Source organism: Rhynchophorus ferrugineus, unplaced genomic scaffold (assembly GCF_030347505.1).
Source record: "Rhynchophorus ferrugineus isolate W39M unplaced genomic scaffold, kcgeb_rfMv2 rfM2, whole genome shotgun sequence".
Classification (NCBI taxonomy): domain Eukaryota; kingdom Metazoa; phylum Arthropoda; class Insecta; order Coleoptera; family Curculionidae; genus Rhynchophorus; species Rhynchophorus ferrugineus.
In genome coordinates, this window is record NW_027472581.1 from 1,649,371 (window position 1) to 1,674,327 (window position 24,957).

At 30.6% G+C, this 24,957-nt stretch overlaps 1 protein-coding gene and 1 long non-coding RNA gene across 5 annotated transcripts in view; one reads left to right on the top strand and one right to left on the bottom strand.

Moving 5' to 3' along the window:
• Positions 1-24,957, bottom strand: part of dnc (phosphodiesterase dunce) — a 787,050-nt gene that overhangs the window by 431,350 nt on the left and 330,743 nt on the right. The window lies entirely within an intron of this gene.
• LOC143190928 (uncharacterized) lies at positions 274-4,417 on the top strand. Its single transcript, XR_013004351.1, has 3 exons — positions 274-1,315; positions 1,423-3,129; positions 4,333-4,417. It is a non-coding gene; the product is annotated as an uncharacterized LOC143190928 (long non-coding RNA).

Sequence of the window (24,957 nt, forward strand, 5' to 3'; positions counted from 1 at the left end):
AATCACGCCAACGAGGACACATTAATGGAAAGCCATTAGTGCGAAATAATTTATTAAATACAGGTGAGATTTTGTAAATGAATTTAAACAAGAACTACTCATTATGTATTGTTGTATAATTCATGATGTCTTTGTATCTCTTAATTGCTTTAAAATAATGGACTGGGAAAAAGAATGTTTCGGTTTTTGCTAAAATATGGCTTTGTCCTTAGTAAACTATAAAAATTTTAATTTTAAAAAAGTTATTTAGCTTTAAAAATAGAGATTTCAGAATGTTATTTTTGTTGTGTTTTGTTCTTTTACTTCTGAAAAGGAAAACAGCATGGTGAATATGGCGATGAGTGTTTAAGTGAACGCTAGTGCAGAATTGATTTGGCTGCGTTTGACTTTGGGAAAGTTATGGTAAGTATTTGGTTTGGTTACGTTAAACTGTAGGCCCAGTCCAGTTGCTAATCCTTTTACCAACTTTAAAAAATATATAAGAAAACAATATTTATTAGTAGGAAAGATGTTATTTTCCACCAGGCCACATTAGAGTTTTGATATTTAGAAGATATTAGAAAAAAGCTTTAGTGCATGGTACACCAGGTTACCTCGTGTTTTATAGTGACGGAAATATGACTTTGCTATACTCAATCTATTATTACATATTTTTAGTTTTTAAGAGTTATATAGGCTGATCCGAGATAAATTGAGAAAGCAAGTCACTAAGGAAATTGCCAACATTTCTTGACAAATGTTTCCATTACTGTAGACTTGATATTGGACATTCTGAATTACAATTAATTACAATTAATTACAATTACACATTAGCAGTGATATTCGATTATCTTTTTTTTGGGAAAATATTGTCTAACAACTCGCCTTAACAAGTTTTACAGTTTATTTTTCCGTACAATTTTGCTCTAAAACTTTATGAACTATGTAAATTCCTTATGTTTCATGATATAACGTAATATATAAATAGCGGCAATTATTAGAGAAGTCATGGTCAAAGTTATATTAAAACAACCGAAGTTACGTGCTTATCTATATGAATTTAGCATTGTTTACAATATTGCTTAAATTAAAATGAAATGTAATAAGCAAGTGTACAAAGAAAAGCAAAATGTTATCAGCTTGGGATAGAGTTCCTGCTATAAAAAGGATTTGAGGGTAAAACAAATCAAGTCCTTAAAGTCGAAAAATAGTCTCATCGCATCATCTAGACTACTGAATGTATACATGAATCCAAAAATTGAGTATCATAATTTGTTGGAACATAAAAGGGATTTTGTTAATGCACTACTCCAGAACTGAGCAAAAAATATAATTCGTGAAAAAATACCTAGTTAACAAGCTGGAAAAAACCCATCGATAAAGGCAGAAAGAACGTAAAATTGCATTATCTAGTTTATAAAGAACAATCCTCATAATACAAAGTACCGCTTAATAATAATAACTCCCTGAACTCAGATTTTCAATCCGTATGTCAAGATCGGTTCTAGTTTTCTAGTTTAGTTCGAGTTCAGCTGGCAATGTTGCAATAAACATCATTTGGAACTTGTTTTTGTGCTGTAATTGTCTTTCAGAACAGTGAAAATGAAGAGGCGACGTTGGAAAGTCGATTTATACCGTTTCTGGTATATTTGTGAATGTTATGTGCTCGGTAATTGTCATACAGTGATGGTTGATGAAGTAGCAGCAGCATGGGCATCGTACACAGAAACCAATCATCCTATTGCAAGCACGTAATCGACAATTTATTGGAAAATTACTACAAGATTGGAGCTCGAGTGTCTCTCAAAATACCCTTTCTACATTCACTTATTGATTTTTTCCTACAAATCCAAAAAGGATGCCAAGGATTTTGGGACGAAGCCATGATGAGCGATTACTGTTGGATCCTAATATGTGAATTCTAAGCAGTATAAAAAACTAAGTTCAACATCTGTTCTTTTTCACATTTCTGATTTATCCTTTAATATTCAATAAATGACAGTTAGTGGTCAAAAATAGTAGATAAAATAACGAATTTATTGAATATTTCGAAAACTAGAACTAATTTTAAAAAGCTATTGATTTTGATTCAAGCCTCCCAATTTAGCTAAACAGCTTTTGGTTGCTCAGGTCTAAAATCGTGTATACTTATGTTATTTTTACACATTGTTATGATATTAAGCAAATAAAATATAACAAATAACTTAAACTATAACTATAATATTAATTGTACACTGTTATATAATTTAAGTTACCTTCGTAATTCTTAATTGTTTTAATATATTTATTTACGTTTTTAATTTACCATGTTCAATGCCAGCTATTGTCCACGTTAGCTATAAAACAGTTTCTCTTAAGTGAATGCTTCTAATAGTTGTTAATTATCGATAATTCATTTTCTGTTAGTATATTACGCATCGACTGTAAAAGTGCTGGTTTATTTCTTACAGTTTCATTGTCAAATCGTGTTTATTAACATTTTTAGATCAATTACATTTCGTGTTATACATCTACTAGTCCATTGCTAGGTACCTCCCTATAGCTTTCTAATCTATAAAAGTCGTGTATGCCCTTATGGCAAAATATCTGCTGTTTTTCTTATTTAATGAACTATATCAAGAGACATAAATATATTCTGGAAACTAAACATTTCTAAAGAGATGATGAAAATAGCTAGATACAGTTTATGCTTTGAATAAACTGCTTTTTTCTTGTTTAACGAATGAAACTTTTTCTCTCCGAATATTGTATTTGTAATGGCACTATTATGGCATTCTCTCACATTATTGTAAATAAATTCTGACTGCTCCATCTTTCTAACCAACTACAAACATTATGGAATAAATGGAATATTTCACAGTAATTAATTTAAAATGGTTCATGTTGAGTACAAAGCACATAATTGTAAATTAAACGGATTAAACAGAATCGATGTTATATAGCAAAATTAAAACTGTAGTAGCATCTGTTGATTTAATTAAACTGTGGGAGACAATATTTATGATTCATATTAAAAGTTTTATGAATTATTAGCAGTAATATCCATAAATCCATATTTCAATATAATTAAAATTTAATGCAAGTCGTGAGTATTGTTTCTATATTTATAAATTAATGTCTTTTTTAATAAAAAAAAATATTACGAGGGTGGTTCAAATATGATGACGACAAACGCTATAGATGGCGCGCAAGTGTGCTTTGAAGGTCGTGGTCTTTAGCATGTGATAGCTGGGTCTCTTACGAATAGTGTGGCATAGTTTTCGTCGGAAGCATATGTTTCACGAGCGTGCTAGGACCATGAGTGAACGTCAAGTGCTGAGCGTCGTAGCGCAATGTATTGTCATTCGTTTTTTAGTGTGAGAAAGCGTTAGCAAGACAGAAATTCTTCTGCGTTTGTTAAATCAGTTCGGTAGTGAGCGCCTGAGTAGGGCTGCCGTGTTTAAATGTGCCAAAGCATTCAAAGAGGGTCGCCGTCGAGAATGAGCCGCATGATCGTCGACTGCGAACCAGCATCATACTAGACAACATTCGCCGCGTAGAACAACTCATTTTGAAGAACCGTAGGATGAATATTAGAGACATTTCGGCTGAACTCGGCATCAGTATTGGTAGTGTAGAGTCTATCATCCACGAACACCTACAATATCACAAAATAGGGCGCGATGGGTTCCTAAACTGTCGAGCAAAAATTTACGCGGTTCAAATTTTTTCGCTGCTTGCTGACGCGATACGAGTCAGAGCGGGATGGTTTCTTAATGCGAATCTTCACTACAGATGAGGCGTGGGTAAACTATTACACTCTCGAAAGCAAGATGTGGTCGAAAAAGTGGAGGAAGCAGAAAGAAGGGGCGCCAGTCAAAGCGAAGACAACCAGACCCGCGTTAGTGTCCGTGTTGTTAGAGTAAAGTTCTGTCTACGATACTCTGGGACCGGCGGGGCGTGCTGTACGTCGAGTTCCTGCGTAAACAACGAACCATTAATGCTGCATACTGCTCTAACCTCTAACTCTCTCTAGCTCTAACTGGAATAGCATAGGTACCGGAACACCCCCCCTACAGTCCGGATTTATTACCCTGCGACTACCACATGTTTGGACCACTGAAAGAAACCCTCGAAGGTCAAAGATTCAACACCGACGGCGAGGTAGAGGAGTTCGTGTGGACATGGCTGTCTGAGTTGCCCAAGGAATTTTTCGATACCGACATTAAAAAACTTCCGGAAAGGTTGACAAAATGAGTAACTGGTGTGAAGAAATACCTAGAAAAATTGCAGATTTTTGTAAATTTTTTCAATAGTAAATAAACGTGTCAGAGTGTTTGTCTCGATCATATTTGAACCACCCTCTTATAGCAGATTATTGAAAAGAGTTTGCACGGCAGGTCTTAATAAAAATCATATTTATTAATTTTTAATTTTATATTCTGTGATTAAAGTTGTCTAGTTAAGATATTAATGGCAATATTACAAATTAATAAGTAAAAGCCATATCTCCTATAAGATGCAAGAAGAAAAAAACCTTTAACAAAAACACATATAATTGGAAAAAGAAAGAACGATTGCAATTTGATGAAAAAAAATTACCATGTAATATTTTCGGATGAAAATAAATCCAATTTGGATGACACTGATATATATATATATATATATATATAATATAGTATATATATATATATACATATTATATATATATTATATATATAATATATATAATATATAATATAGTCTTGCCTGCGTGGCAAGAGCTGTTTGGATATGTGGGAACATCTTACGGTTTGGATGATTTCTATCAGACGGGTAGAAGAGGGCATTGACAAATGGTGAAATTGTGAAGTAGTGTTAGACTGAATATTAACAGCTTAGTTATTGACTTGAATACTTGCTCAATGCTGACAATACCAAAACAGAGTAATAGGAGTAGAAACAACTAAAGGTGGGTATACAATTAATATAGAATATATATATATATATATATATATATATATATATATATATATATATATATATATGTGTGTGTGTATGTGTGTGTGTGTGTGTGTGTAATTGTTCAGGATATATAAGAGAATTTGGATACATTCTATGAGGAGGAAATGAATACTAATTGTTTTGTGATTAAATATAATTTTATCCAGAAAAACATACGCAGAAGAAACTAAAAAGAAATACAGTGATATCATAATGATTTGACAAGAAAACACAGCAACAAAGGAAAAAGTACTAATCATAAAAGGGTAAATATGCTCGGTGAAGAAAATAACATATATCACTTAGCTGTACAATTACTAATTAACTAAATAGGTCGATTAAACCTCCAGGGGATACCATCGGTGGCTTAGAAAAGAGGTCAATGTAAAAATAATAAAATAACTCTAACCTACAAACTATTGTGACTGTTAAATTAACTGTGGTTTAAGTCCTTCGATAATATATGCATTAGATGTATTTTAATATTAAAATAAATTATATTTTATAACGTTTTTCGTTACCGAAGCTAAAATAAGTAAAATGTCATCGTTAAATACGACAACATTGCACGGCTCTGAGGTCATGAATTGAGATTATATGAGTTCGCTGGTACTTTAGATAGACTATATAAAAATGTGTTTTTATTAAGAAATGTAATGAACATGAACAGTCGATAGTCGCAAAACAGTCGAACTAGTCGATAGTAAAAAATCTAGCTACTAAAAGTACTAATTCTTATTTCAGACAAATGCATACTTCTCTATTTCAGCGATTGCGTACTTCTCTATTTCAGCGATAATAGACAGATATGTAATTTTGAGAGAAAAAAGGACGGAAATAATTGTTTGATTCTTTATGCTGTTCAGATTAATTAGTTTTAAATAGGAAGTATGAAAAAGGAAATTGAATAATTGTCCCAAATATATTGAATCGTCTTTTAATATTCAGAAAATAACAGTAACATAATATAATAAAAGTATTTCGTTTATTTATTTTTATCAATCAAAATGTTTTTTCCTTATTATATTAATAAATAATATTGAAAAATAGAGTTCCAAAATGCTGCTATTTTAATGTATAATATATTGTTATTTTACAAACATACTACAAACAAAATATAAATCCATATATATTCGGCACATTATTTTGAGGATTGCGGCACATTATTTTGAGAAAGTCAAATCAATTCAACTGAAAATAGCGACTGAAAGTAGTTAACTAAATCAGTCGATAGTAAAAAGTAGTTAATTACTAAACAGTCGATAGTTCCCAAGGCTAATATAAATAATTTTATCGTGTCCTGAGTCGGAAAGGACATATTGTCATAAAACTATATAAAATCAAAATCTATAAACCTTTCCATTATCGAAACTGTTGGAAAAATTAGAACAAACTGGCTAAGTACTATTAACAAAAAAAATTAATTTGATTCGTCGGATATTATTCCTTCAATTTTAAATTCAACAAATTAAAAGGTTGTTGAAATGAACCGTATAATTTTATTAAAATATACGCTTTTTAATATCGCGATCGTCAAGATTAAAAAAAAATTACCAGAAGGACAAAATACATCTCAAATATTAATTTTGTTAATGTTAATCTTTGTTGGGAAATATTTAAAAACACGTTTCCTCCCTTCTGTATCCGGACGAAAAGAAAAAACATAATTTCAATGTCTTAAGTACTCCTTTTGAATTTTATCATAAATAATTTTATACCGAACATTTTCACGGTGCCATTCTAATCTAATCGCCAGAGTCGCTTGCATTATTCATTTTTTTATCACGAAACATCTCACACTTCTTGAAGCCTATTTGAATATTTTTAAGGAGATTTCGCTTCATGCGTACTAAAATTAGCAATTTTCCTTTTACGAACGGTTTCATGTTCTTTAATTCGTTGAGAAAATATTTTGAATTTAACGATGTTTCGAGCTGCCGAAAGGAAATTGTTAGTGCCCCTTTTATTAGCAGCGAAAGTTCAACAACCAAAACGAAATATATTGGTAAAACAACGTTGTTCAATGACCGTGGATATTAATCCAATATTAGGTTATTAAGAGTATTAAAAATTTACAGTTTTATGAAATACTAGCGGATCCAACTGTAGCTATTCTGTCCAAACTTTATTTTTTTGGATTGACATGAAAATCGAAATATTTTTAAAAGAAAAACAAATCCCAATAAACGCAGTATACAGTAAAAATCATCGTGGTCTAGAAATTCAGCTACTTTCAAATATCAAATATCTACAATAATCCATATTGCCAAAATTACCGTTAGGCTATTTGCTTTATGCATGTAATTAATTTTAGAAAAATCATTTATTTAATAATACCTTCTGAAATTAACTTTTATATTTTATTGTGAAACAAAAAATAATAATAGAGTAGATACGATTTGTACCATTTAGTACAATATATAGTTCTTGCCTTTAGATTTGGCAACACTGAAGAACTGAAGCAAGCTAAGCATTTCTTTCTTTTTAATTTAATTACTTCCTTTTGAAAGGTAATTTTTACACATACATACATATATATATATATATATATATATATATATATATATATATATATATATATATATATATATATTTCTCAGTGTTACTTGGGACGTCGTGGGTCCACGACGTCCCAAGTAACACTGAGAATATTCAAATATTTCTAACAGTGGGGACGCGCGCACCGGCGTAGATTATTTAATCTATCGGACCACGATGACTTTTAATGTATCCTAATAAACTCTATGGCAGTGCCACCTATCGCTTCCGGTTGTGAATCCAAACCATTCTCGAATTCACATAAACACACACCCACAAAATTTCATCAAAATTGGTCCAACCGTTTAGGAGCAGAACACATACACACAGATAAATTATAAATGTATATATAAAGAATAGGTGACCCGGCGAACTTCCTATCACCTACAACTTGCCTGATTGTCGGTGATTTAAATCTGCTCATGTATTCACCGGTAGATGTTTTGTTAGGTCTGCAAACGATAGGCTGTCAGACGGCATTCGATTCAATGTTGTTTTGAACAGTTTATCTATATCGTCAGCAAGTAATGACTTAATAACTTTTGGACAATTATCGCAAAAACTACCAAGAAAGAGAATGATAAAACGCGCCAACTTCATCAATGCAGCATTTCGACTAAAACATGTCCAGACACCTGGAAGGCTTGAATGCCAAAACACCGAACTGTTGAAATCTTATATTACATCCAGAATATTTAGAGTCACACAAGGGGGAACCTACTTTACAATACAAGAAGCAGGTGTACCACAAGGAGTGTATTGGGCCAATTCTATATCTATTCTACATATGTGATATACCATAAATGGAAAATATCACAATAACGAGAGAACCACATGAAACTTATAACAGGTAAGTGACTATATATATAATCGTACCCAAAGCTGGAAAATTAAAATTAACGAAAGTAAATCTGTGCATGTGCAGTACACGTATAATCAGACTACACAAGCACTAATAACAAAAAATCATTCTATATAGCAATAACTCTAAGTATCTTGAGGGACACAGGACTGATTACTGTTACTGAGACCTTAAAATACCGACTGTCACGCAGGACATCAAGAGAATTGCCAGGATATATGAGGATAGGCTCCATCCTCATGTCAATATCAAAGAAATACAACTCTTGGTTAACACCATAATAGGACACAGACTCAAAATAATCAAACCATTTGATCTTCTGTAGTGCAGTGAGGTACATTTAATAGAAAAATAGAAGTGTTGATACACAAACATTATTACCCTGGAGCACAATATAATAAATATATTAAAAAAAACTAAACAACTACTTAATTTTTCACAAGATCAAGTGTTATGTGTTACGGAGATAATGATCATCACAAGAATAAGGTCTATCAAGATGGACTTTTTTCTATTTCAGATTTCAATTGCTTGTTTTCATATATTTTCGACCATCTTTAAACTTTCAAGACCAAACATGGCAACTTCTTTTTACCTTGCCATATATGTTCACAAACACTAAGTTGTTACTACCACTAAAAGCACTTTTTGGGTAAACATTCGTTATTATGTTTTATATCTTATGTAAAGGCCCAATAGAAATTATTCTAATTATTACTATACGTATTGGGATTATGTTCATTACTGAAAATAAACGTGAATATCAAGGATGAATGATAATTAAAGCAATTATTATAGTTATATTTCCATATGTTAATACACTAATAATATAAGTATATTTAGATAATTATATCGTCTAATTTAACTTGCGCTATATAATATTTTTATGAAAAAATATCGTCACTACTTTGGCCGAACTATTTTTTAGGCGAAAAAAAAGTTGAAACCACATCCGGTTAGTAATCTGATTCATGTTTTGTAACAGAAGTATATTGACAGCGATGATAAAAACATACGTTCGTTTAAATTAGAATAACCGATCTCATTAAATAATTTAAAATATTTTACTATACAAAGTTCAGTTACAGTTATTAAAGTATATGTACTGTTTTATTTCTATCAATAAAATCAAGTAGGATATGCAGATGTGCTGTTTAAAAGTTTGAAATAAACATTAATCTTCTATCAAAATTTTTGTAACAGTAATTTTGCAAGTTTGCTTAAAATACTTAATATATATATATATATATATATATATATATATATATATATATAATAGTTTTTTTTATATTTTAAAGTATCATTTTTACCAACGAGAATTTATTTGGACTGGATGTACAGTTTAACGTGGGTTCCGATCTTACCCAGCCTGGTTACTGGCGTGACTGGGATCATTTTTCTTGTCGGATTTTGCAGTCTTGCTTAGGACAATCATCAATATTAAATAATCATAAACATAAATTTACGCCTATGTCTCAGTGGGACTCGAATCTGCGACTATCACAACAGTAGGGGGACCGTCCTCTGGCCTATACCACTACCCCAACCAAGGCGGCATATATATAGTATCACATTTTGGAATTTATAGTGTTTTGTAAAGGATGCTATAGGTAATACGGGTAATATTATCCATTTCCCACAAAGGAGGTCTTGTTGGGCATCTATTTTAGGTGTCCATTCTTAGAGACGATTTAGTGAGGGTAGTCTAAGCAGCTAATAATGCATTAATATCAGTTTTATAATTACCATAGCGAAAATCAAGAAATTAATGTTCTAATTGCTTCAACATCTGTCATAATGACCAGATCTAGTCCAATCCGCTCCAATCCAAAATTGTGTGATTAAATATGTCAATAACAGCAGACTTTTCTAAATTTCCTACACAAACATTGCTTTGTGTGAAAATCATTCACGTTTCTTATCCAATTAATATTATATTCCAATAAGAATGTATATAATTGAATTTGGTATTATGATATCTGTAATATATATTTAATTTTAAAGTATTATGTTCTAATTCGCGGTAATTTATAATTAATATAACCTTAGATTCTGGTATAAAATTAGTGATAAACTAACCATTTTACACTACCTTGATTTATTTAAGACGCAATGGCTAATAAAATATGTTTGACGTAAGTTTTATTACAGTTTTTACTACAGCATTTTGCTGTTGGATATTAAACAGAATTCCAAACTAAAGTGATCTAACAGGATACACACTAATCCATTAAATATAAGTGTAATAAGTGTTTTGATATTGAAATATTTGTTTATATTCTAATAGTACCAATTTTGTCATAATTCTAATTTAGTAATTGATTTCAAATAAAGACGTAACAGGCAATAAAATATGTTTGACGAAATACATTTATTACGTTTTTACTTTATTAATTTTTTAAAGAATATATATCAGATAGTCACAAAGACACACTATTTATTGATTAATATCCCATTAAGTAATTGAAAATTGAAAGAAATTTAAAACTAAACCAATCTAAGATAATTTACTAGTATATATATTAAAATTTTGGTGAATAATTATCAGACCATCATTAATGATATACCATCTCTATAAATCTATATGATACTTAAATATTTGTTTATTAATTACTACCATATTAATTAACTGAATTTTTGGATTCTTTGATTAAAATAGTAAAAATATATATTTAATTTCTTGACAATTTGCTTCAATTATTCATGATGAAAAAATGGATACGATTCAAAGTTATTTAAATTGACGTAGGGAGTAATAAAATATATGTGACAAACGGAATTTATTAAACTTTTAATTTATATAATTTTTTTGCTGAAAATGCAATGAAATTTAAACTTATATATAAAATAATTTATAGTACTGAAATTTAAATATTGGTGAAGAATGATGAAATATCCTGTTTAGTTATAGCAAATCAAGGTGTTCATCTAGTATTAATTTGTTGAAATTGTTAGATATTTGTTAATTGATTAGTCTTGACTACATCAACGGAATGAACTTGTTGATCCTTCGATTGTTTTAATTTATACCGATTCCTATTATCAAGTATATGTGAAAAAGACAGTTTACACAAAGACTCACTATTTATTGATTAGTATCACATTAATTAACATGTGGATTTTTGAATAAAAATATCGAAATTATATATTTAAATTCTCGTGGATTTGTTTTAATTATTATTGATTTATCTAATTATGGCTTAAGTCTACATGTTTGTAAATGTTAGTGGTAAACAAACAAATGTATCTAATTCAGATTTATTTAAATAAAGACGCCGAAATTTAAAATTGATTTGAGAAATAACCAAACTAATATAATATACTTGTGTACAAATTGAAATTTTTATGAATAATTATCAATTCATCATTAATGACAATATTTATATAAATCTAAGGGATATTTAAATATTTGTTTATCGACCACCACATGTTTAATATCACGTTAATTAAGTGAATTTGTGGATTAGTCTATAAAAATATTGGAAATGTGCTTAAATTTTCCATGATTAATTTAAATATGCCCTAAGCTTACATATTTGTATAAATTAAAGGCAAAATAACAAATGTATATGTCTCAAAATTATCTTAATAAAGACGTAGAGAGTAATAAAATATAAGTGACGAATAGAATTTACTACAGCCTTTATTACAACATTTTTTTATTGTAAACTGAACAAAATTTAAAGCCAAACTTATCTAAGACAATTTAGTAATAAATATATTGAAATTTTGATCAAGAGTTATCAGAAATTAAAGTGGTAACTTTCTAATCAATACTAGTGACAAAGTCTTAAAAAAGAATATTAAAAATCTTTAAAAAATTTGTATTTCAGTATTATCTCTGTGTGAGATATTTGTTTATCGATTAGTACTACATCAATGAAATTAACTTGTTGATTTTTCAATTGTTTTAAATCACACCTATTTATATTATTCAGTATATGAGAAAAATATAGTTTATTTATAAGTATCAACTGGATTATCAGACAATTACAAAGGAAACTATTTATTGTTTAAATATGTTAATTTTTAGATAAAGTGTATTTTTAAATTTTTGTGTTTGTTTTAATTATTAACGATTTATCTAACTCTGCCTTAAGCTTACATATTTGTATAGATTACTGGTAAACTAACAAATCTATTTAAATAAAGATGCAGAAATTAATAAAATATATCTGGGAAATGGAATTTATTAAGTTTTTTTTCATTTTTCGGTTGAAAATTAAAGAACATTTGAAACTAAACCAATCTAAGATAATTTACTAATATATAAATTGAAATTTTGGTTAATAATTATCAGGCCATTATCAATGATGCACTATTACTATAAATCTAAATTATACTTAAATATTTGTTTATTTATTACTACCACATTAAAAAATTTGTGGATTCTTTGATTAAAATATTGAAAATGCATATTCAATTTCTATTTCACTTGTTATAATTAATTATCTTATATGTTTGTATACATTAGTGGTAAATTAACAGATGTAGATGACTTAAATTTGTTTAAAAAAAAACGAAGAGAGTAACAAAATATATTTGATGAATGGAATTTACGACAGCTTTTATTATACCATTTTTCTATTGGAAATTAACCAGAATTTCAATCTAAATTGATCTAAGACAACTATGTAAGTGGAAAAGTTGATATGTTGAATAGTTATCAAACCACCATCAATGACACAATTTCTATAAATCATTATTATTATCACGTTAATTAAGTTAATTTGTGAACCCTTAAAATATTGAAAATTTATTTTAAATATTCATAATTAATCTAGCTCTGCCCTTAGCTTACATACATTTGTAAATTAGTGTTAAAATAACAAGTGTATATGACTCAAACTTATTTAAATAACGAGTAACGTAATGTTACGTTAAGTAAAGTAACGAGTAATAAAATATATATGATGAGTGGAATTTATTATCGATTTAATTATAACAATTTTCAATTGAAAAATGAACAAAATTTAATGCTAAACTCATCCAATACAATTGTATATAAAAGTATATAAATTGAAATTCTGGTGACGAATTATCAGAATTCAAAGTGTTTATCTTCTACTGAATACTGACGACAAAATATTTCAGCAAATCTCAATGTTAGATATTTGTTTATTGATTAGTACTACATCAATGAAATTAACTTGTTGATTTTTCGATTGTTTTAAATCACACCGATTCTTATTATTAAGTATACGCGAAAACGACAGTATATTTATCAAGATCAACTGGTTGTACGAAACGACATCGACTCGCAAACGTAACAGACCCGCAAAACTAACCTGCAGTTAGTACTTTACGAGCAAAACACGCAACTTCACTGAACCATTTAAACCCTCACTCGAAACGTGATCGTTCCCGGTACCGCAGGAATCATGATGGCGCAAAATCATTCAACCATCATCGAGAATGTCAATACAGCACGCTCCGCCGCCATATTTACCGTAATCCGTAACGTTCCGCGTTCATTCAGCGGCTCGCTTGATACTGGAAGGAGAACGCTCGCCGGTCGGTCCTGGCTCCGCAGGACTCGCAGGATCGTCGAGGGACCGCCGTTGTCAGACGCCGCCTGTAGCAGGATGGAGTCAATTGTTTTAAACGTTCCGTTCCTGTCCGCCGCGATAGATAAACAGGAACGTAACGGGCGCTATGAAGGTTTTAAGTTAATGACATTGTCTTGTACGGTGATGTATCGGTCGTGTTGTTATCGTTATGTATAAATAAGTTTAATTGATTTTCTTCTGGTCGAGCGTCAATCGAACGCCATGTCCAAGCGACAACGTTGCAGTAATTATAACACGGTTTTATGTATTTATGTTTTTTTTTTATCACTAAGCCCCATGATGATACGTTTATTTTAATTTTAAATAGTAAAACACATTTTTTTGGCAAAATTAGAATTTTTTTATTCAACATAACTCCCTTCAAAGGTGATGCACTGATTATAGCGACCCTCCAACTTCTCGATACCATTTTTGTAGTACGATTTGTCCTTTGCTTCAAAATAGGTCTCTTTCTTCATTCTTTTGAGATCTGAGAACAGGAAATAGTCGCTGGTGACCAGATCTGGAGAATACGGCGGGTAAGGAAGCAATTTGAAGCCCAATTCATGGATTGTTGCCATCGTTTTCACTAACTTGTGATACGGTGCATTGTCTTGGTCAAGCAGCACAGTCTTTTTCTTCAAACGGTCCAATAACGCTTTCTAATAATCGCTGTTGATCATCCTTCCTTTTTCAAAGTCGTTAATGAAAATTATTCTATGCGTATCCCAAAATGCAGATGCCATAATCTTGCCAGCTGACTGTTCCATTTTCCCACCAGTGTGCAGAACTATTCCTGAACGATATATTGTACACGTTCAGTTGATATCTTTATTATGATTTTTTCTCCATTGCGTTCACCGTCTTCGGTGCTCATTTCATCATGTCTAAACTTAGCATATCAATCTTTGATGGTTGATTTTCCTGATTTTTCGCATCAACTGAAAAATTTTTGAAGTGTATTTTAACACTAAGGAACGACAATATATTGCCAAAATATAAAAAAGTTATAAAATACAAGTCTGGACATACAAACTACCTATTACACGTATGCGTGACCTTAGAGAACCCCTGAAGTTGATGTATAAACAAACAAAAAATATAATTATAATAACATTAACAAAAATGATTTGCATTTATATTTTTATATATTTTTTTAACTATAAATTTCCTGGTACGCACATATTCAATTTTTTTATTAACAATGTAAACATCATTCTGAACTTTACGAGTTTACTTGGGTTATTATGCAATGTTAAGTGATGTTAATTATGTAATAGTGCCGATTAACTTGTACATTGGTTTAAGTGCTCTCGATATATGAATCATTGCTTGTTGTAGAATTTCACTGTTGTCATGTTTTGTTTTATATAGAACGAATAGAGTATTTTATAGTGAAAAAAGATTATGAGGTTTATAAATAAATTTTGAAGGATCTAGAACATATGATGATACTATGTATTAAACCGCATCGAGTACATTTGTAACCTACTTCATGTTGAAGCCTCACTGACAGACTTCACTTTTCAGTCTGCGTTATTTGGTCAAAGGGTAAATAAAAATCATAGAGTATGTTTTGCGTGGTCCGTTCAACTCTGGCTCTGAGACTACTTTTTTGATTGGTTCATTTGAATGGGCCTACAAAGGCATTTGATTGGCTCATTTCTGTAACGCGATTGTTTGTTTCAGTTTGTTTACGACGCCATTTTAGTATATCTGACATAAAATATAATTAGTATTTTTGTCTCTTAATATAAATATAATAAAAAACCAGACGTAGTTTTCCTCGGAATAAACAACCCAAGTTAGCTAGATTAAGGATATGTGACTAAGCATTGCTTTTACCTGGTACGTATACAATTATTTATATAAAGCATTTGTGTTCATATATATTATTATCTACAGGAATACAACAGAAGAAATAATGAAAATATTACATACAGTTTAAACACAACATGTGTGCAAATGGGGCGATGGCAAATTGACATTAAAGGTAAATGTAAATGTAGTAAATTATACTACATGAAAAGGTTTTGTGAACTTTTAAAAAGTTGTTTATAAATTTCCATCAATTAAAAACCTAATTATTTTGAATGAGTTCATTTGCTCGACACACGTGTATATTGGTCAAGATAGTTATATTTAATATTTTAGCTTAAGGATTATTAACCGAGATAATCTTTTCAACAAGGATATTAATAAAATACATTAACACAAAATAATATAATACAATTTGTAGACCAACAAAATGTGCTTGGTTTTATAGACAAGAGGTTATCATGCCTGTTTAATTATATTGTTGATAATAGACGCTTAGGTTGTCTTTTTAACTCCTTGGTTATATCATATATAAGAGCACAGCAATAATTTTGGTATATATCATACATTTTAATTTTTTAATAACATTGTAGTAATAATTGTAATTGTAGTACTACCGTAATATCGTAATAACTGTAATATTTGTAATTGTAGTAATATATTGTCTCAATACATTTTTGTGTTGAAGAAGTAAGTAAGATATTAACACACACAAACTTTCAGCTGTGCTGCTCTCTTTTCAGTATGACAGAACAAAGGATTGAAATAAAAAGAGCTATAGACAATTTTGATTATATTTGCGATGAGATATGTTATGTTTTCAATTAGATTGCAGCCATTTTTCAAAACATCGAATTGATGGGTCATCCGCCGTACAGCCCTGATTTGGCACCCGATGACTTCATTTTGTTCCCATTCGTGAAGAATAAACTGCGTGGTCAACTATTTTCATCGCCCGAAGAAGCTATTGAAGCGTTCAAAAATCACGTTTTGAAGATAACTCATTCGGAATGGAATAAATTCTTTGAAAATTGGTTGAAGCGTATGCAAAAGTGTATCGATCATCGAGTGCTTTAAAAAACAATAAACATATATTCGCAGCTTAAGTATTCGTTTTTTTCCTATTCCCGAAATATATATAAGTAGTGACCCTCGTACTAAGCAGTTGGCAATAAAAAGTATTAAATGAGTTTTAAACGGTCAATTTAAGAGATAGATTTATTGTTTAAGTCCGTTAATAAAATTAATTTCTGATTTTGACTATAATTTCATTGTTATTTTGCATATGAGATGTATTGCCATATGATTCATTACAAAAGAGTACAATAACAAGAAATAACAAAAATCGACCAAGCACCATACTCAACAGATATGGCTCCTCGTGATTATCTTTTGTTGCTAAAACAAAACTTGCCATTACAGATCCTTGATGTTTTGATATAGTTGGAGACACAACAAGTTTGCTAAAGAAATTAAAATTTGAATCTTAATCAGCAACGTGTTGACATTTATCATTTTAAAGTCAACAGAATACATATATTTAATAACAATGATAATTTATTAATCGAATTATTGTTTTATGTAACATTTAACATGAGTATAATCGTTTGTTTCATTAATTGACAAATAAACATCATCAAAAAAGATTGCCTTTTCGAAAGCGTGGATGTTATTTCAATTAATATTAAACATAACGTTGTTCAACTGGGTATTTATTCAATATTCCGATGGTGGAAAACATTTGATGAAATTCCGGGAGATATTTAATGGATTTCGAAAATTTTGGTGTAGAGATTTGGATGATTTTTTACAGGCCAAAAATTGATTTCATTACTTTTAATTTATTTCATTCAGTGCTATTAATTACTATGTCTAAATAAAAGAGCCAAGATGAGCAGACTAATGCTGCTTCTTTCATGGATTGGAAAAGAATAGGCTGTAATTATTATAATAAAACTTTAAATAAATTGGATGTACAAATATGTTATACAGAACTCAAATATGATACAGGATACAAAACATATTTTCCATAAATATAACAACTTGTTCAGGCAGCCCAAAAACAAACTAAAAACATTTAATTAAAATAAAACTTATTATTAGATGTTTATATATATCGTGGTCGGTTAATTATCTTAAAAACCATACAACCCTTATTGGGAAAAATTGATCCAATATATATTAATCAAAATTTCTACAACTTTTCCCCACATTTCTAATATCATGTTGTGAGAGTGATGTTGGTTTGACAGCGTTCTAATCATCGATCCATTTTTGAACTTCTTCAGCATTTCGAAATCATCATACATGCAATCTCAACTGCATCAATATGAACAAGTGGTAGGCAAAAAAAAATTGAGGTACCACATTGTATCCTTTACAAATATTGACACGTGTCGTTTTACTCATATGTCAATGTGTCTATTTTTTTTCAATTTACGTCGGTAGACATTTTCAGTAACAGTTTCATACGGTTTTAGCAGCCGGAAATACATTACACCTTGCTAATCTCGTCATTTACAGAGTAAAACTTTATGACCGTGACTATTCCATTTTAGTATCGATATGGATGATGATATGGATCCTAAATTAACGAATGACTTTCTGCTCTTGAAACTATTGCAAAAGTTCGGGTTTTTATCTCTAGTCACAGTACGCCATAGTAAATCTTTTTTTCCTGACAAGCAGTGAAAACGCGGTATAAAAATGGTTCGAAATGTAATTTTCACTTAATTAGTGTGGCACCTATTCCTCCCTTCAGATCCCTCCTTTTGGATCCTTCAAATCACATATAAAGGTCGAAAAACAGTTGATTCATCAACTGATAAACTATTTAAAACATTTTTGTGTATTTGGGCTGGGGCTTCCTCTAATAGCTGTTGCAATTCACTGTCTTTGAAATTTCTCGATTCTTTTGGAAGTTTCTTATCATCGTCATCAAAATATACACATTTAAATCGTTGCAATCAAACCCATCAATTAGTATATGATGGAGCAGCATCAGCATTAAGTTTCTAAACATGTTTGATGTGCTTCGGTAGCAGATGTATCCAAATGAAACAAGTAATTATTTTTTATATAGAGACATGTCTTCTGAAATTCGTTTTAGAAATGAAGTTTTGATATTTCAAAATAATAGAATTTTTGCGAAACAAACAGGAAAAAATTGAAAAATTATTCAGGAAGACTGCATTCTTTCTGGGATGACCTCTAAATGGGTTGTTATAATGTCGAAGATACTCCAGTCGTTTTTTTAGCTTATTATTTTTTATTATTATTATTTCCTAGCTTATCTAAAGAGTATCGTTTTGAGGGAAAACCAAAACAAAGCTTTAAAGGCAATAAAGACGCCATTTCTTAATCAAATAAAAACAGTGTCCATGTTGAATGTACAGGCTTATGAATTAATTTTAAAGGATTTTTTTTGGTAATGTTGATCGATTGTCGCTACTTTTCTCCATCTTTCCGGAAATTTATGGATTGCATCTCGAAAGAACGATGTATCTTTGAAGATATCCACGAATCGATCTATTTTTTGGTACCTTCATAAGAAGCAAAGCACTGTTCAGACAGGTCACGTTTCATATGATGGAACAAACAGTAGTCAGAAGGAACAAGATCTGCAGAATATGGCGGGTGTAAAAGCACTTCCTATTTTAATGTTTCCAAGTATATTTTTACCGGTGTTGCACTGTTATGTCTTTGCTTGTATTCTGGTCGATTTTCGTCGAGTGCTCGGTTCAAATACATGAAATTGTAGTCGATAGCGATCCGCATTGATGGTTTCGTTGAATAATGACTTCAAATCCTCACCATCAAATGTTTTGGCTGCTCCAAATGCTCTCTATGCTGGGTATCAACATCATCAGTTATAGAATGTGGAAACCAGTATTCACATATTGAAATCGATGGAGCAAGATTGCCATAAGCTTCACACAGAAATTGAAGATCATCGGCCGCCTTTTTCTTTAAATTGAAGTAGAAAAAGTGAATAATCGCGCAAATACGATTTAGTCGGTTCAAATTCATACATTTTCAACGCACTGCAAAAAATATTTGTTCACTGAAAAGTGAAGCCCGTTAGTGGGGCTTCAACGTGAAGGTTACAAAAGGACTCGATGTGATTAATATACACTAACACCATCTGTTCTAAATCAATTAATTTATAGGCCTGTAAGCCAGTATTTAAAGTACTATTATCGCTCCTTCGCGAACTTGTTGAACGCTCCAGTGAATACCGATTCAGGCGGAAAAATGATAAGAATTAATTCGCCATCCTAATACCCAATTTATATTTTCGTAGCGAACTACATCGGTTGGCGCCACTGTTATTTAGAAAAATACGCGAAACATATCTTTTAGTTTCGCATTCGAACGAAAACAATTTTAAATTCACATCCGTTCGGCATTCTCTTGATGTTCGTGTTTATCTTAAAACCCACATCCTCTTTATTTATTTTTTCATGTGAGGAAAAGTGTTCGGCCTTGTTAGAGTACACGAGGGAGTTTTTTTTGTTATTGCTTTCCCGTCTCTCCTATTTTGTTTTCGATTCCTCGGTCTGGAATCGGAAACATATTTAAACAACTTGTAATTAAATTTGGTAAAAGGGGATCATTAAAATATTGTATTACGCTAGAATTTGCTTTAGATAATAGGTAGTGCTTTAAAAGTAATTTAAGTTTTACAAGGCAAACTTATCCTTATGAATTTAAAATACTATAGTCTATCCAAAATGGCAGCGAATGTACGTCACTAAGATGAATAATGTATTGCCTATTGCAGTTGGTAAATTGTAATAGCAGACAATGTTTTTCTTCTCATTTTATTGTAGATAAAAATAGATACAATACCATCTGATACGTTCGAATATGTAACCGAATCAACTTGCAAAAGTCGGCCGGTTGTCAAGTGTCTTCAGAATTCCTCAAAATATTGATGATAATTACATGATAAATCGGCAAATTTCTAATTGATCCTCAATATATTATACTATACTGTATAAAATATCGAAAGCAATAGATACTCAGCTCTATTCGAGACCAAATTTATGAAATGTATGAGCTCACAAATAGTTTTTTTGATATAAACATAATTTAATATAATTATTCCAGAGGAATCTGTTAGTCTGGCAAGCATCCATAAAAAAAACTTAGAGATCTGCAGCTCCTTTAGAAATAGAGATGTAGAGAACTACTTCACACAATCTTAGGGGACACAGGATTTAAATGGTGTAAAGATAACACTTGATTAAGGAAGATTTGTTACTTGAATTTGTGTATCTTGACGAGACTTGAATATCCCAAAATGGTATATTGGACTACTCTTGGCAGGACTTTTGGAGGAATTTTTTACATTTCTGTGCAATAATCTGAACTACATGATTTTCAGAAGTTTATTTTTAAGCCAGTTTTTAGCCAATAAGAAAGCTTTGTAAAGAAAGTTTCTCTGAATTTTTGCTGAGTGTCTAAATATGTAATGTCTAGTACTTTTTTAATAGAAAGCAACGTCTTTCCTGTCGATCAATTATGGTTGTTTTTTTTTAAACCTGTTAGAATCGCATTAGTTGTTGGTGTCCATAATGACCAATTTTTCTCCATTCTCGTGGTATCACATTCGTTGACATCAATGTTGGTTTTGAAACTATACAGCAGATTAGTTTCATACATAAATTTTATTTTCAAAATATGTAAAAATAGATCACAAATACAATGTTTAAGATGCGAAAATAACTAAAAGACAAAGAGAGCTAAGTTTGGTAAATAAGCAATAAGAATAAATGCGAATGGATGTTGTAAGAACATATTCTTCAATTTACTAAATTTCGTGATGATTTTTGGGTAATGGAAGGAGGGTATCCTTTAATACTTTTAAAAACTAGGTCATTTGTCATAAATTATAACATTAAACTAATCCTAACGCTCCTTTCGAGCTTCTTACTGTAATTCCACAAAATAGAGAGGCCTCCTTTTATTTACATGGAGTTTCACTTTTCACACTACCATATTTCAAGATGGCAATACTTCTATACACACAGTCAAGAAGGACAAGTCTTTGTTTGAGCAGCATTAGAATATCATCTTTCCTAGCTAGCCTAATTGTCAGACATAATTGAACTATTATGGGATGTTCTAGAATTCTAGAAAGAATGGGATAACAGTTCATTGGAAAATATTCAGACACTCTACTAATCAATTTCGCGAAGAATTACAGCTGTTTTAAAAGCAAATGGTAGTACCATATTGACAAATAAATGATTCATATTATTTTGTCCATACCCTGTATATGTCAGACCTAATCTGTTGTGCTTACCACTTGCTCCACTCTATGAATTTTCTTATATTTTTACTTTAAAACAATCTAAAACTGACCAAGTGTCATAGCTTCCGATGAATAACAATAAACATGATTATCAAAACAATTAAAATCGCGTGAAATCTTGTAATAATTTCCCGATAGTAAGAATATAGCAACGGCATGTACTTGATTACTAGGATTTATATAAACAGGAACAAAAAGTAGAAAAACAGTTGCGTTAGAAATGGATTCCTTTTGTTTGTTTTTATTTTTGAAACAATACAGAGGAATTGTTAAATAATTTACGATCAATGCTTAAACAAACATGTATAAATATTTATTATGTTTACATATAGAAATGTATGATATAAAACTTAGGTTAAAACGCATTTTTATTATTTCATACGGTACAGTATTGAATACTTAATAGAGCTGAGTTGTGTTGTGTTTTAGGGAAAGAATATCGCTTTTGTTTCGGGTAATTTCATCGACTTGGTTACCCTAAATATTATAGGTAATGAGAATATCTAAAAATAGTTAATTAGTGTCTAAAACCGTGAATGGAATTTAATTTTATGCATAATTATGTTTCAAGATAACTGTAAACGTAAAGGGGTCCTCAAAGCCATCGGAATTTCCCGTATGACTTCTCCGGAAACCCATTACCTCCTCCAATTGATACTCCCCTTCATGATCACGTCGCTTGCTCCCCTTTATGTATTAAAGGAGAGTAGTAATTTGGGGCAGTTTTTATTAACCAATTAAACCAACATAATAGTCAGTTCCTACTATTAAAATTGACGTTTTACTTAATGGGATTAAAAAGGAAATGTTTCTGGTTTTTTAACCAACTTTATATATATATATATTTATATATATATATATATATATATATATATATATATATATATATATATATATATATATATATATATATATAATTTTAATTTTTTTATTAATGTATGTTTATCGATTTCTCCATCAATTATGGGCCGATTATCAAAATTATTCTTTTATTCGAAAGAGTGCACCTTCGAGGTGGCTCCATTGGAACCAAGTCAGAATCTGTTGGTGATTTGGATCACATAAGGTGATTTTAATGTAGACATCCTTTGGGATTACGATTGTGAGGGGTTAGTTATTTTAGTATGCTACAAAGTCAGGCTAAAAACAACTTTATAAACTGTAGGTGTATTACTTAATACGTAGAATACCTTCCGAATAGGGCGGATGTTGCAACTAAATATTGATTTTAGTATTGCACAGTGCTTTTTGGAGTGTGAATTAATTTGAAAGGGGCGCCTATTATACCGTAATCGTATTATTCGTCAGGTAGGATGTTTCTCTTTAGTTTTAGTTTGTTTTCCTTCTTATTTGAAAGTGAGTCGCCGCTTAAGATTTAAACACAAACATTTGATAATTGATCTATTGAGGAATAAATGTTATCAAGTATAATTTATTTTAACATTATAGTATACGTATAATGCACATATTGTCTGACTTAAATTACAATTAATTATAAAGTTATAATAGTTTGTAGGATAGGGTTTTGTTATTATTATTTATATTGAACTCTATCCCACATCATCTGTGAGGTAGAACTTTAGATGGGTTTTTTATATAGTGCTATCTCTTCGAGGCATAATCCACCTAACTAAATATTGTACACCAAGTAATGTATTTTAATTTCATTAGAAAGCATATATATATATATATATATATATATATATATATATATATTCTTTTATTCGAAAGAGTGCATCTTCGAGGTGGCTCCATTGGAACCAAGTCAGGATCTGTTGGGGTAAAAGGGGAGAAATCGAGGTAAATCCTCAAATTTCAAAGGCGCGTCCAAATCTTCACATATTTTTTATCTAAAATGATCATATATTTATGTATAATGTTATTGCTGAGCTGATGTGACGGAAAATAGGAAGTTGTTCAGTGAACAAGCCATTCGGTTCGCTGTTTAAGCACTAACTATAGCGTATAAGATATCGTAGAAACATTGTATACACTTGCTTGTTATGGTTTAGTTAGAACAAGCTTATTGAACCAATCTACCACACGTAACTACATTCTACTATATACACAATTTAACTTAATCCACCCACCTAAACATATTTATCTATTTTCAATATTATTTCAACTACTACCAGTTGGTACTAGTGACCAGTTATCGCTTTGAAGTCCGCTGAGTCCAAATAATACAAAAATAATAATATAATCTTGTATCATATACAGAAAATTAAACTACCAACAAAACAAATCTAAATTAATATAACCGTTTGGGTTCGGTTGGGTTCTACAAACTAAATTACGAATTAAACAAATATGATTTGTTGCTCGGCACCAACTTGTGATTTCTTGCAATTTTTCCTATTCTAATACTTCTTTTTTGTATCTCACATTTCAATAACTATGAAATACTGCAAACAAATTTTATTACAGTAGAACAAAGTGTAGCGACGTTGAGGCATGACGAATTTTACATCGTGGAATAACAGTCAACAAAGTACCCGGAAATATAATCCCAGATGTTGAACACGGGCGGGGTACCACCAGCGACAACTAGAACACGATGACGAATAGCTGGCAACCCCGACGTTTATCTGGGATGTTATTGAAGGGTATTTCCATCATTCAGTAACCGATCATCGTTTGGTTTAGACTTGCCACCATCGACTGCCCAAGTCTCATCTCCAGGTAACACCGCTGCCATCCGTTTTATCTATTTTGTATTTTTTACATTTTTTATATTTCCAATAAGTAACGGTAACATAATGTAAACACCAGTGTTTCATTTCTTTTTACCTCCATTCACTAAGCTATATAAATTACCCCAAAAAAGAAAACGCGTTAGCGAACAAAAGTGGAATGGTATTTTTAACCAATTCATATGATAGATGAAAAATGAACCAATGGTTGGAATGTTATTTGTATACCGAACAATT